Consider the following 11,279-nt stretch of genomic DNA (forward strand, 5'->3'; position numbering starts at 1 on the left):
TTGGTAAACACAATCTTCTGCTGGAGCTAGGGATAAGCAGTGTTCCCGCATAGATTGAAGACCCAAAAGAATATCACCTGGGATATTCAAACCATGACACACATGAAAGGTGGCTGTAATCGGGGACAGGGAGTTAGCCAACTGGATAGACAAGGGGGTGTGTCCAACTACTTTAAATGATGTGTCATCTAGTCCACTTAATTTTAGGCAGGGAGGTTCCAATACCAAGGTAGTCTTTGCGTCATGTAAGGCACGCAATGTACCGATGTTTATGATATTGGGACATGCCCCTGTGTCCATGAAAAAGACAATTTAAGCAAAGACTTTAACTCCAAACCTGCTAAACTTATAAGAGAATCGTTCGCCAAAATGAGAGACTTCGGGGTGGGTGGGTGGGGGGGGTGCCGTTTGTGATATTTTGCCAAGGAGGGGGTTAGGTAAGGGATGGCTTTCCAGGGCCTTAGCAGTAAACAGCAGGCTGGCGGCTCACTGTAAGCGTAATGGTTGGCTTTTCATTGATAATTCAGACCTCTTTTACGAGAGGGGCACCCTGTATGCCAAAGATGGAGTGCACTTGTCACTCCAGGGGGTAGAGGTCCTCGCAGACTCTCTCGAGCGATCACTTAGCACCCTACAGGATTTTTTAGAGTAGGCAAGGGGGGAGGGCCTAACATCAGTGATTGTGCATCGCATACTGGGATTACGGGGCGCAGGAGTAATCAAAAGGATTTAAAAAAGGATGGGCTAACGGCTTATTACACCAACAGTATGAGTCTCACGAACAAGATCGATCTACTGACAGGGAAAGCATGTTTCGAGAAATTCGACATTATATCTATCACGGAAACATGGGTGGGTACTGCAAACAAAAACTTCATGTCGGTGTATGAAATAGATGGTTATCAGATGTTTCACAAAGAAAGAAAGGAAAGAAGGGGAGGGGGGGTGGCACTTTATGTTAAAGACACACTTAAATGTTCCGCTAACAATTCTGTTCAACCAAATGGCAACTCCGAATCAGTTTGGGTGGACGTCCACAAAGGGAAAGACAAACTAATTCTAGGGGTTATTTACAGGCCACCCAACCTAAGCAGGCAGGACACTGATATATTATTACAAGAGGTAGGCAGGGCGAATAGGAGCAGAAATGTCTGCATAATGGGGGATTTTAACTATAGGAATATAGACTGGGCGTGGTGGGTGATCTAGAATCTAAGGATTTTCTGAAAGTAATACAAGATAATTTTCTCAAGCAGACAGTGACTGAGCCCACCAGAGGAAATAACATTCTAGACTTAGTCCTAACTAATAACGAGAATATGATCAGTGAGCTAGATGTTTGGGGATAATTAGGTGGCACTGATCACAAGGAAATTAGGTTTAAATTAGGCTGGGCGGTGACCCATGAACTATACTCTGTGTTGGTGCCTGACTTTTGAAGAGCTGATTATGAGGGGCTCAGAAGACACCTTGAGGAGGTAAATTGGGGAACCTTAGGGCTGGATGAGGGACAGATCTCAGGGCTGGAACCGGAAAGACAGGGGAATCATGTAGAAATGACCTACAATAATATAGTGAGAGTAATTGCAGAGGGTCAGAGACAGCATATCCCTTACCAAGCACGTAGGAAGGAAAATAACGGCCCTAAATGGATGACCCGCAGACTCAAGCATGAGATTGGCTTGAAGAGAGGAATTTATAGAAAAATAAAGAACGGAGAAACCCACCTCAGGGGTAGGTATGTTGAGGTTGGTGAAGAACACCCGCCTAGCAAAAAGAAATTATGAGATTAGGGTAGCCAACGAGGCCAAGAGCGATCCCAAGGGCTTCTTCAAATTGTGCAGAACGAAAACATGGGACAGAACTGGACCGTTGAAAACAAACACAGGTGAGCTCGTTGAGAATGGAGAAGATATGAGTCAAATGGACCGGACGAAGTCTTCCCACGGATTCTGAAAGAGTGCAAGGAGGTCCTCAGTGGTCCAATTACCGATATCTTTAAGATATCGGTAAATTCTGGATATTATTTTTTTTTTACAACAAAGGAGGCAGCTCAAGGGCACACACAAAAAAAACAATAATAAAAAAAAAGCCCGCTAATCGCTGCTCCCATAAAAAGAATCAGAAAAGGTGGCCAAAAGCAAGGTCAGATTCGGGAGGAGAGGCGTCCTGATACCCTCCTCTTGAAAGAGTTCAAGTCGTAGGCAGGAGAAAATACAGATGAAGGAAGATTGTTCCAAAGTTTACCAGTGTGAGGGATGAAAGAGTGACGATGTTGGTTAACTCTTGCATAAGGTGTTTGGACAGTATAGAGATGAGCATGAGTAGAAAGTCGTGTGCAGCGGGGCCTCGGGAGGGGGGGAGGCATGCAGTTAGCAAGTTCAGAAGAGCAGTCAGCGTGGAAATATCGATAGAAGATAGAAAGAGAGGCAACATCGCGGCGGAATTTAAGAGGTAGAAGACTATCAGTAGAAGGAGGAGAGCTGATGAGACGAAGACCCTTAGCCTCCACTCTGTCCAGAAGAGCTGTGTGGGTGGAGCCCCCCCACACGTGAGATGCATACTCCATACGAGGGCGGACAAGGCCCCTGTATATGGATAGCAACTGCGCGGGGGAGAAGAACTGGCGGAGACGATACAGAACGCCCAACCTCGAGGAAGCTGATTTAGCGAGAGAAGAGATATGAAGTTTCCAGTTGAGATTTTGAGTTAAGGATAGACCGAGGATGTTTAGTGTTGAAGAAGGTGACAGCTGAGTGTTGTCGAAGAATAGGGGATAGGTGTTTGGAAGATTGTGTCGAGTTTATAGGTGGAGAAATTGAGTTTTTGAGGCATTGAAGGACACAAGGTTCCTTCTGCCCCAGTCGGAAATGATAGCAAGGTCTGAGGTTAAGCGTTCTGCAGCCTCCAGTCTGGAGTCGTGTACTTCATGTTGTGATGGTATTCTATTGAAAAAAATTGAATAATGCAGGGTGGAGTCGTCGGCGTACGAGTGGACAGGACTGTTTGTTATGGAAAGAAGATCATTGATGAATAATAGGAAGATAGTGGGTGATAGGACAGAGCCCTGTGGAACGCCACTGTTGATAGGTTTAGGGGAAGAGCAGTGACCGTCTACCACTGCAAAGATAGAACGGCTGGAAAGGAAACTGGAGATAAAGGAACAGAGAGAGGGATAGAATCCGAAAGAGGGCAGTTTAGAAAGCAAAGACTGGTGCCAGACTCTATCGAAGGCTTTCGAAATGTCTAGCGCAACAGAGAAAGTTTCACCGAAACTGCTAAGAGAGGGTGACCAAGAGTCAGTTAAGAGAGCAAGAAGATCACCAGTAGAACGCCCCTTGCGGAATCCATACTGGCTATCAGATAGAATATTAGAAGTGGAAAGGTGCTTTTGAATCTTCCGGTTAAGTATTGATTCAAAAGATTTAGATAGACATGAAAGTAAAGTTATTGGGCGGTAGTTTGAAGGATCCGAGCGGTCATCCTTCTTAGGCACAGGCTGTACAAAGGCATACTTCCAGCAGGAAGGAAAGATAGATGTTGATAGGCAGAGACGAAAGAGTTTGACCACGTACATAGGGTGTCAGCACAGAAGCACAGTTTTTAAGGACAATAGGAGGCACTCCATCAGGTCCATAAGCCTTCTGAGAGTTGAGGCCAGAGAGGGCATAGAAAACATCACTAGGAAGAATCTTAATAACAGACATAAAGGAGTCAGAGGGGGGATGAGTAGGAGGAATATGCCCAGAATCGTCCAAGGTGGAGTTCTTACAGAAAGTTTGAGCGAAGAGTTCAGCCTTAGAGATAGATGAGACGGCAGTTCTGCCGTCAGGGTTAAGGAGAGGAGGGAAAGAGGAAGAAGTGAAATTGGAGGAGATATTTTTGGCTAGATGCCATAAGTCACGGGAAGAATTAGAAGAAGCAAGGTGTTGACATTTTCTATTTATAAAAGAAGTTTTGGTAAGTCGGAGAATAGATTTGGCACGATTCCGGGCCGAAATGTATAGATCAAAGTTAGTGGGAGTTCGAAGGCTCTGGAACCTTTTGTGAGAGAACAAGCATGATTAACCAAGGCTTTTTAGCATGAGGAGTAGAGAAATTACGTGGAATGTATGCCTCCATTCCAGAGACAATCACCTCTGTGATGCGCAGAGCACACACAGAGGGGTCTCTCTCCTGGAAGCAGTAATCATTCCACGGGAAATCGGAAAAGTACATCCTCAGGTCGTCCCACCGAGCTGAATCAAAATGCCAGAAGCATCGCCTCCTCGGTGGGTCCAGACGATGTACAGTAGCGATAGGACAGGATATACAGAAATAAGGTTATGATCGGAGGAGCCCAACGGAGAGAACAGTTTGACAGTTCTATACTAACAGCAGGAGCCTTTTCTATACTAACAGCAGGAGCCTTTTCTATACTAACAGCAGGAGCCTATTCTATACTAACAGCAGGAGCCTTTCTATACTAACAGCAGGAGCCTCAGAAACAAGATAGACTTACTAAGGGGTGAAGCTTGTTCAGAAAATTTTGACATAATAGCGATCACTGAGACATGGATAGACACTGCTAATAAAAATTTTAGATCAGAATTTGAAATAACGGGTTATCAGATGTTTCACAAAGACAGAAGGGGCAGAAAGGGAGGTGGAGTTGCTCTATATGTTAAAGACTCACTTAAATGTTTAGTTAACAATTCAGTCAAAACTAACATGGATTCAGAATCAGTTTGGGTGGACGTTTACAAAGGGAAAGAAAAACTAACTCTAGGAGTTATGTACAGGCCACCCAACCTTAACAGGCAGGACACGAGTATATTACTACAGGAGATTGGCAGGGCGAGTAGGAGTAGAAATGTCTGCGTAATGGGAGACTTTAATTATAGGAATATAGACTGGGAAGACCTAGTGGGTGACCTGGAAGCCGAGGACTTTCTTGAAGTTATACAAGATAATTTCCTTAAGCAGGTAGTTACTGAGCCTACCAGAGGAGATAACATATTAGACTTAGTCCTAACCAATAATGGGAACTTGCTACGTGAGTTGGAGGTGGGCGGAGAGTTAGGAAATAGTGACCACAGAACGGTTCGTTTTAGCTTAGACTGGGCGGTAACCCGCGAACCAAACCCAGTGTTAGTGCCAGATTTCAGAAGAGCAAATTACGAGGGGCTTCGAAGACATCTTGAAGGGGTAAACTTGGATAATTTAGGGATTCATGAGGGCCAGAACTACGGATTGGGGAGCCAGGAGAACCAGGTAGAAATGTCTTACAATAACTTAGTTAGAGTAATAGTAGAGGGGCAAGGACAGCATATACCACAGCGAACACTTAGAAAAGAAAACAATGATCCTAAGTGGATGACTCGTGGACTAAAACACGAGATTGGGTTAAAGAAGGGAATTTATCAGAAAATAAAGAATGGTGAAACACATCTCAGGGGCCGGTACGTCGAACTATCTAGATTAGTTAAAAAAAACACCAGGATAGCAAAAAGGAACTATGATATCAAAGTAGCAAATGAGGCGAAAAGTAATCCTAAGGGCTTCTTTCAGATGTATAGAACAAAAACACGGGAGAAAATTGGACCGCTGAAAACAAATACAGGGGAGCTAGTAGAAAATTACGAAAATATGAGCACATTGTTGAACGACTACTACCTTTCAGTATTCACACAGGAGGATCGAACGACTATACCGGAAAGAGTTCAGGTGTACGAGGGCGGGGATGGCGATAAATTGAGGGATATAATCATTACAAGTAGCCAGGTCCTGACGGGATATTTCCGAGGGTATTAAAGGAATTAGGTGATGTACTCAGTGACCCACTAACCGACATCTTTAAGATGTCGGTAAATACTGGCTATGTGCCGAGCCTATGGAAAGTAGCTAATGTGACGCCGATTTTTTAAAAAGGGGGATAGGTCGGTTGCTTCAAACTATCGCCCAATTAGCTTAACATCGGTTATAGGCAAGATGATGGAGTCCATAATAGCCAGGAACATTCGGGAGCATTTAGAGAAACATAGCTTAATTCACGACTCGCAGCATGGTTCACAAAAGGTAGGTCATGCCTCACCAGTCTCTTGTCCTTCCACAATAAAGTATTTGAGGCGGTTGACAGAGATGAAAATTATGATGTAATCTATTTTGATTTTAGTAAAGCGTATGACAAAGTTCCTCACCAACGACTGTTGGTTAAATTACAGGCTCACGGAGTAGAGGGTAAAGTTTTGAACTGGGTTAAGGCGTGGCTTAGCAATAGGAAGCAAAGAGTGCAAATCAATGGTAAAAGATCTGACTGGGGATGTGTTACGAGTGGGGTCCCACAAGGTTCGGTATTAGGTCCACTTGTGTTTATTATTTATATCAATGACTTAGATACAGGAATTAATAGTGATATTAGTAAATTTGCAGATGATACCAAGATCGGTAGAGTAATTGAGTCGGAGCAGGATAAATGGCAGATGGAGTTCAATGTAGGGAAGTGCAGTATTCTTAGAGTAGGCAGGAACAACCCCTCACATAACTTTTGCTTAAATGACACTCTCATAAGCAGGTCTGGGTGCGAGAGGGATTTAGGGGTCTTAGTGAGCTTTGATCTCCGTCCAAGGGCACAATGCATTCAAGCTAGAAATCGAGCTAATAGGGTACTGGGATTTATTTCAAGGAGATTTCAGCGAAGGGAGAGTGGGTCAAGATGCGCTCCACTTTAGAGTTCAAATAGTCAATGAGTTTTACATAGTTAGTAGAGTTAGACGAGAGATAAACAACACAGATGTATTTAGTAATAGGATGACAATGAAGTCTTAGCCAGATGGTGGAAAATTCAGAAGAGTCAAGAAGATCACTAGTAGAACGCCACGACGGCACGAGAGCAAGTGATGTTGCGCACGTAGGCGCAATATCCAACTTTGGATTGAAATTTAGGATAAAGATAGTAGGAGGGAACTAAGTAGAGGTTGCTGTCAGTAGCCTCAGAAACCTGTGTTTCGGTGAGGAAGAGAAGGTGAGGTTTAGAGGAGGAGAGATGGTGTTCCACAGAATGAACATTAGAACGGAGACCGCGAATGTTGCAGAAATTGATAAGGAGGAGGTTCAAGGAGTTATCAGGACACCTCTCAAGTCGGCAGCCAGAAGGGGAGTCCTCACTGGGGGAATTTATGCTCCCCCCCCCAGGCGGGGACTCTGAGGCAGTTATTTTTTTCGCCATGTTGAATTTTGAATTTTGGGAAAAGGTGTGTGTGTTTTGTGAATGTAGTGTGGTGTAGAAAGAAGAGGAACTGACGGGTATGTGCCCAATCAATGGAAAATAGCTAATGTGACGCCGATTTTAAAAAAAAGGGAGACAAGTCAGCCGCCTCAAATTATCGCCCAATTAGCTTAGCATCAGTTGTAGGAAACATGTTGGAGTCAATTATAGCCTAGAGAAGCATAGTTTAGTTCATGATTCACAGCATGGGTTCACAAAGGGCAGGTCTTGCCTTACTAATCTATTGTCCTTCTACACTAAAGTGATCGAGGCGGTTGACAGAGATGAAAACTATGACATATAATATTTAGATTTCAGTAAAGCGTTCGACAACGTTCCTCATCACCGGCTATTACTAAAATTACAGGCTCACGGCGTAGATGGGAAAGTTTTGAACTGGATCAGGGCGTGGCTTAATGGTAGGAAGCAGAGAGTGCAGATCAATGGTAAAAAATATGAATGGGGCAGTGTTACGAGTGGAGTCCCACAAAGGTCGGTGCTGGGTCCTCTGTTTTTTATTATTTACATCAATGACTTGAACACAGGAATTAGTAGTGATGTAAGTAAGTTCGCAGATGATACCAAGATCGGTAGAGTAATTCAATCAGACAGGGACGCTAGCGTTCACCAGGATGAGCTTGACAGACTATATGACTGGGTGTGGAAGTGGCAGATGGAATTCAGTGTCGGGAAGTGTAGCATTCTGAGTATCGGTAGGAATAATCCCTCACATAATTACTCCTTAAATGACACTCCTCTAAGCAGGTCTGGGCGTAAGAGAGACTTAGGAGTACTAGTGAGCGCTGGCCTCTCTCCTAGGGCTCAATGCATTCAGGCTAAAAAATCGGGCCAACAGAGTACTTGGTTTCATCTCAAGGAGCGTAAGCACGGAGGCACAGTTTTTAAGGACAATAGGAGGCACTCCATCAGGTCCATAAGCCTTCTGAGGATTGAGGCCAGAGAGGGCATAGAAAACATCATTTTGAAGAATCTTTATAACAGGCATAAAGGAGTCAGAGGGGATGAGTAGGAGAATATGCCCAGAATCGTCCAGAGTGGAGTTTTTCTAAAAACTCCACTCTGGACCGTGCTGTCACCCTGCCTAGTCAAACTCTTTCGCCTCTGCCTGTCAACATCTACCTTTCCTTCTTGCTGGAAGTATGCCTTCACACAGCCTGTACCTAAGAAGGGTGACCGCTCCAATCCCTCAAACTACCGTCCTATTGCTTTACTTTCTTGTCTATCTAAAGCTTGAATCAATCCTTAACCGTAAGATTCAAAAGCACCTTTCCACTTCTGACCTTCTATCTGATCGCCAGTATGGGTTCCGCAAGGGCGTTCTACTGGTGATCTCCTAGCCTTCTTAACTGACTCTTGGTCATCCTCTCTTAGCCGTTTCGGTGAAACTTTTGCTATTGCGCTGGACATATCAAAAGCTTTTGATAGGGTCTGGCACAAATCTTTGCTTTCTAAACTACCCTCCTACGGTTTCTATCCTTCTCTCTGTACCTTTATCTCCAGTTTCCTTTCTGACCGTTCTATTTCTGCCGTGGTAGACGGTCACTGTTCTTCCCTAAATCTATTAACAGTGGTGTCCCACAGGGTTCTGTCCTATCTCCCACTCTTTTCTGTTGTTCATTGATGATCTTCTTTCCAAAACGAACTGTCCTATCCATTCCTACGCCGATGATTCCACTCTGCATTATTCAACTTCTTTTAATAGAAGACCCACCCTTCAGGAACTTAACGACTCAAGGCTGGAGGCTGCAGAACGCTTAGCCTCAGACCTTACTATTATTTCCGATTGGGGCAAGAAGAACCTGGTGTCCTTCAACGCCTCAAAACACAGTTTCTCCACCTATCCACTCGACACAATCTTCCAAACAACTATCCCCTATTCTTTGACAACACCCAGCTATCACCTTCCTCAACACTAAACATCCTCGGTCTATCCTTAACTCAAAATCTCAACTGGAAACTTCATATCTCATCTCTTACTAAATCAGCTTCCTCGAGGCTGGGCGTTCTGTACCGTCTCCGCCAGTTCTTCTCCCCTGCACAGTTGCTGTCCATATACAGGGGCCTTGTCCGCCCTCGTATGGAGTATGCATCTCATGTGTGGGGGGGCTCCACTCACACAGCTCTTCTGGACAGAGTGGAGGCAAAGGCTCTTTGTCTCATCAGCTCTCCTCCTCATACTGATAGTCTTCTACCTCTTAAATTCCGCCGCAATGTTGCCTCTCTTTCTATCTTCTATCGATATTTCCACGCTGACTGCTCTTCTGAACTTGCTAACTGCATGCCTCCCCCCCTCCCGCGGCCCCGCTGCACTCGACTTTCTACTCATGTTCATCCCTATACTGTCCAAACCCCTTATGCAAGAGTTAACCAGCATCTTCACTCTTTCATCCCTCACGCTGGTAAACTCTGGAACAATCTTCCTTCATCTGTATTTCCTCCTGCCTACGACTTGAACTCTTTCAAGAGGAGGGTATCAGGACACCTCTCCTCCCGAAACTGACTTATCTTTCGGCCACCTCTTTGGATTCTTTTTAGGAGCAGCGATTAGCGGGCTTTTTTTTTTTTTATTAATGTTTACTTTTTTGTACCCTTGAGCTGTCTCCTTTGCTGTAAAAAAAAAAAAAAAAAAAGCAATAGGAGCGCTGAAGTCATCCTCAAACTTTACTTAGCACTAGTTAGACCTCATCTCGATTATGCAGTTCAGTTCTGGTCCCCCTACTAAAGAATGGATATCAAGATGTTAGAATCTGTACAGAGGAGGATGTTGTGGGTGCCAATACCATAGATACATTCAAGAAGAGGTTAGATAAAGCCATGGATGGTGAGGTAAGGTGGGGTTGAGTGTACAGGAGCTGCCTTGTATAGACCAACCGCCCTCTTGCAGACTCCTTACGTTCTTATGTTCTTATGTTCTTATGAAACTGGGTCAGTAGACGGAAGGGAATCCGCTACAGGAGGAGAGGGACGGATGGCAACAGGGGAGGAGGAGGAGGAGGAGGAGGAGGAGGAGGAGGAGGAGGAGGAGGAGGAATACATAGGAAGAACAGACACCAGAAGACCTATCGGTCTGTGGCGAGGGTGTCTGTTTACTACCGCTACTACTAGATATCTACGTGTGGTAGGACAGGACTGAATAAATGAAGGCTCCTCCCCACCCACCTCTCCCTCCGGCAACGTGGCGGCAGGAAATAGTTAGAAGAGAACACCATGTACCTTTAAGGAAGAAAGGGACATGGAAATTTTACAGTAAAGAGATAAATAAAAGGAAATTACTATCCTTAACTTACACTACTTCTTTACATAAGAACATAAGAATATAGAAACACAAGGAGACTGGAAGAGGCCGAGTGGCCTATACAGGGCAGCCCCAGAATCCCCCCTAATACTCACGATGGGTGAGGTGTAGTTTCAGGGGCACAGGTGGAGGCTTCATCCTCGTTTTACTGGCGGTACTATGCACGCACCAGTACCCTGTCACCTTACTGCACCCACACCTCACTCCACCTGTCATGCGGACATTAACTGTTGCTTTACTCTATTGTTAACTTACGCTACTTGCAATCTAGGTTGTGGGGGAGAATAATATGGATTTAGGTTGAGGTCTTGCTGCAATCTGTCTGAAAACATGCGAAGAAGGGTCAGATGGGGAGGCGGTGGCCGAGTCGTTAAAGTAACGGCCCCGTGTTCAGGAGGACGCGAGTTCAATCCCCGCCCGGTGCCACCAAGCTGGGATTTTTCAGCCGCCGCCGAGTGGCTTAAAACTACCCACATGCTGTCCAGAAGACCACCTATCAACCCGGACTATAGATTCTTGGATCAAAGATGAGCTCTGGGAGGGTAGTATGAGCCAATGCAAGATGGCGCCACTATAAACACTCGCCTGCGCCAGAACAGGCTGGGCCGACCATCAGGACCCACCGGAAAGTAGCCTTGGACCGACCATCAGGATGCACCGGGAAGAAGCCTACCAGTGCAATAGGCCGCAATGTAAAAAAAAAAAAAAAAAAAAAAA

The sequence above is a fragment of the Eriocheir sinensis genome, chromosome 7 (genome assembly GCF_024679095.1).
Source record: "Eriocheir sinensis breed Jianghai 21 chromosome 7, ASM2467909v1, whole genome shotgun sequence".
NCBI classification, from domain to species: Eukaryota; Metazoa; Arthropoda; class Malacostraca; order Decapoda; family Varunidae; genus Eriocheir; species Eriocheir sinensis.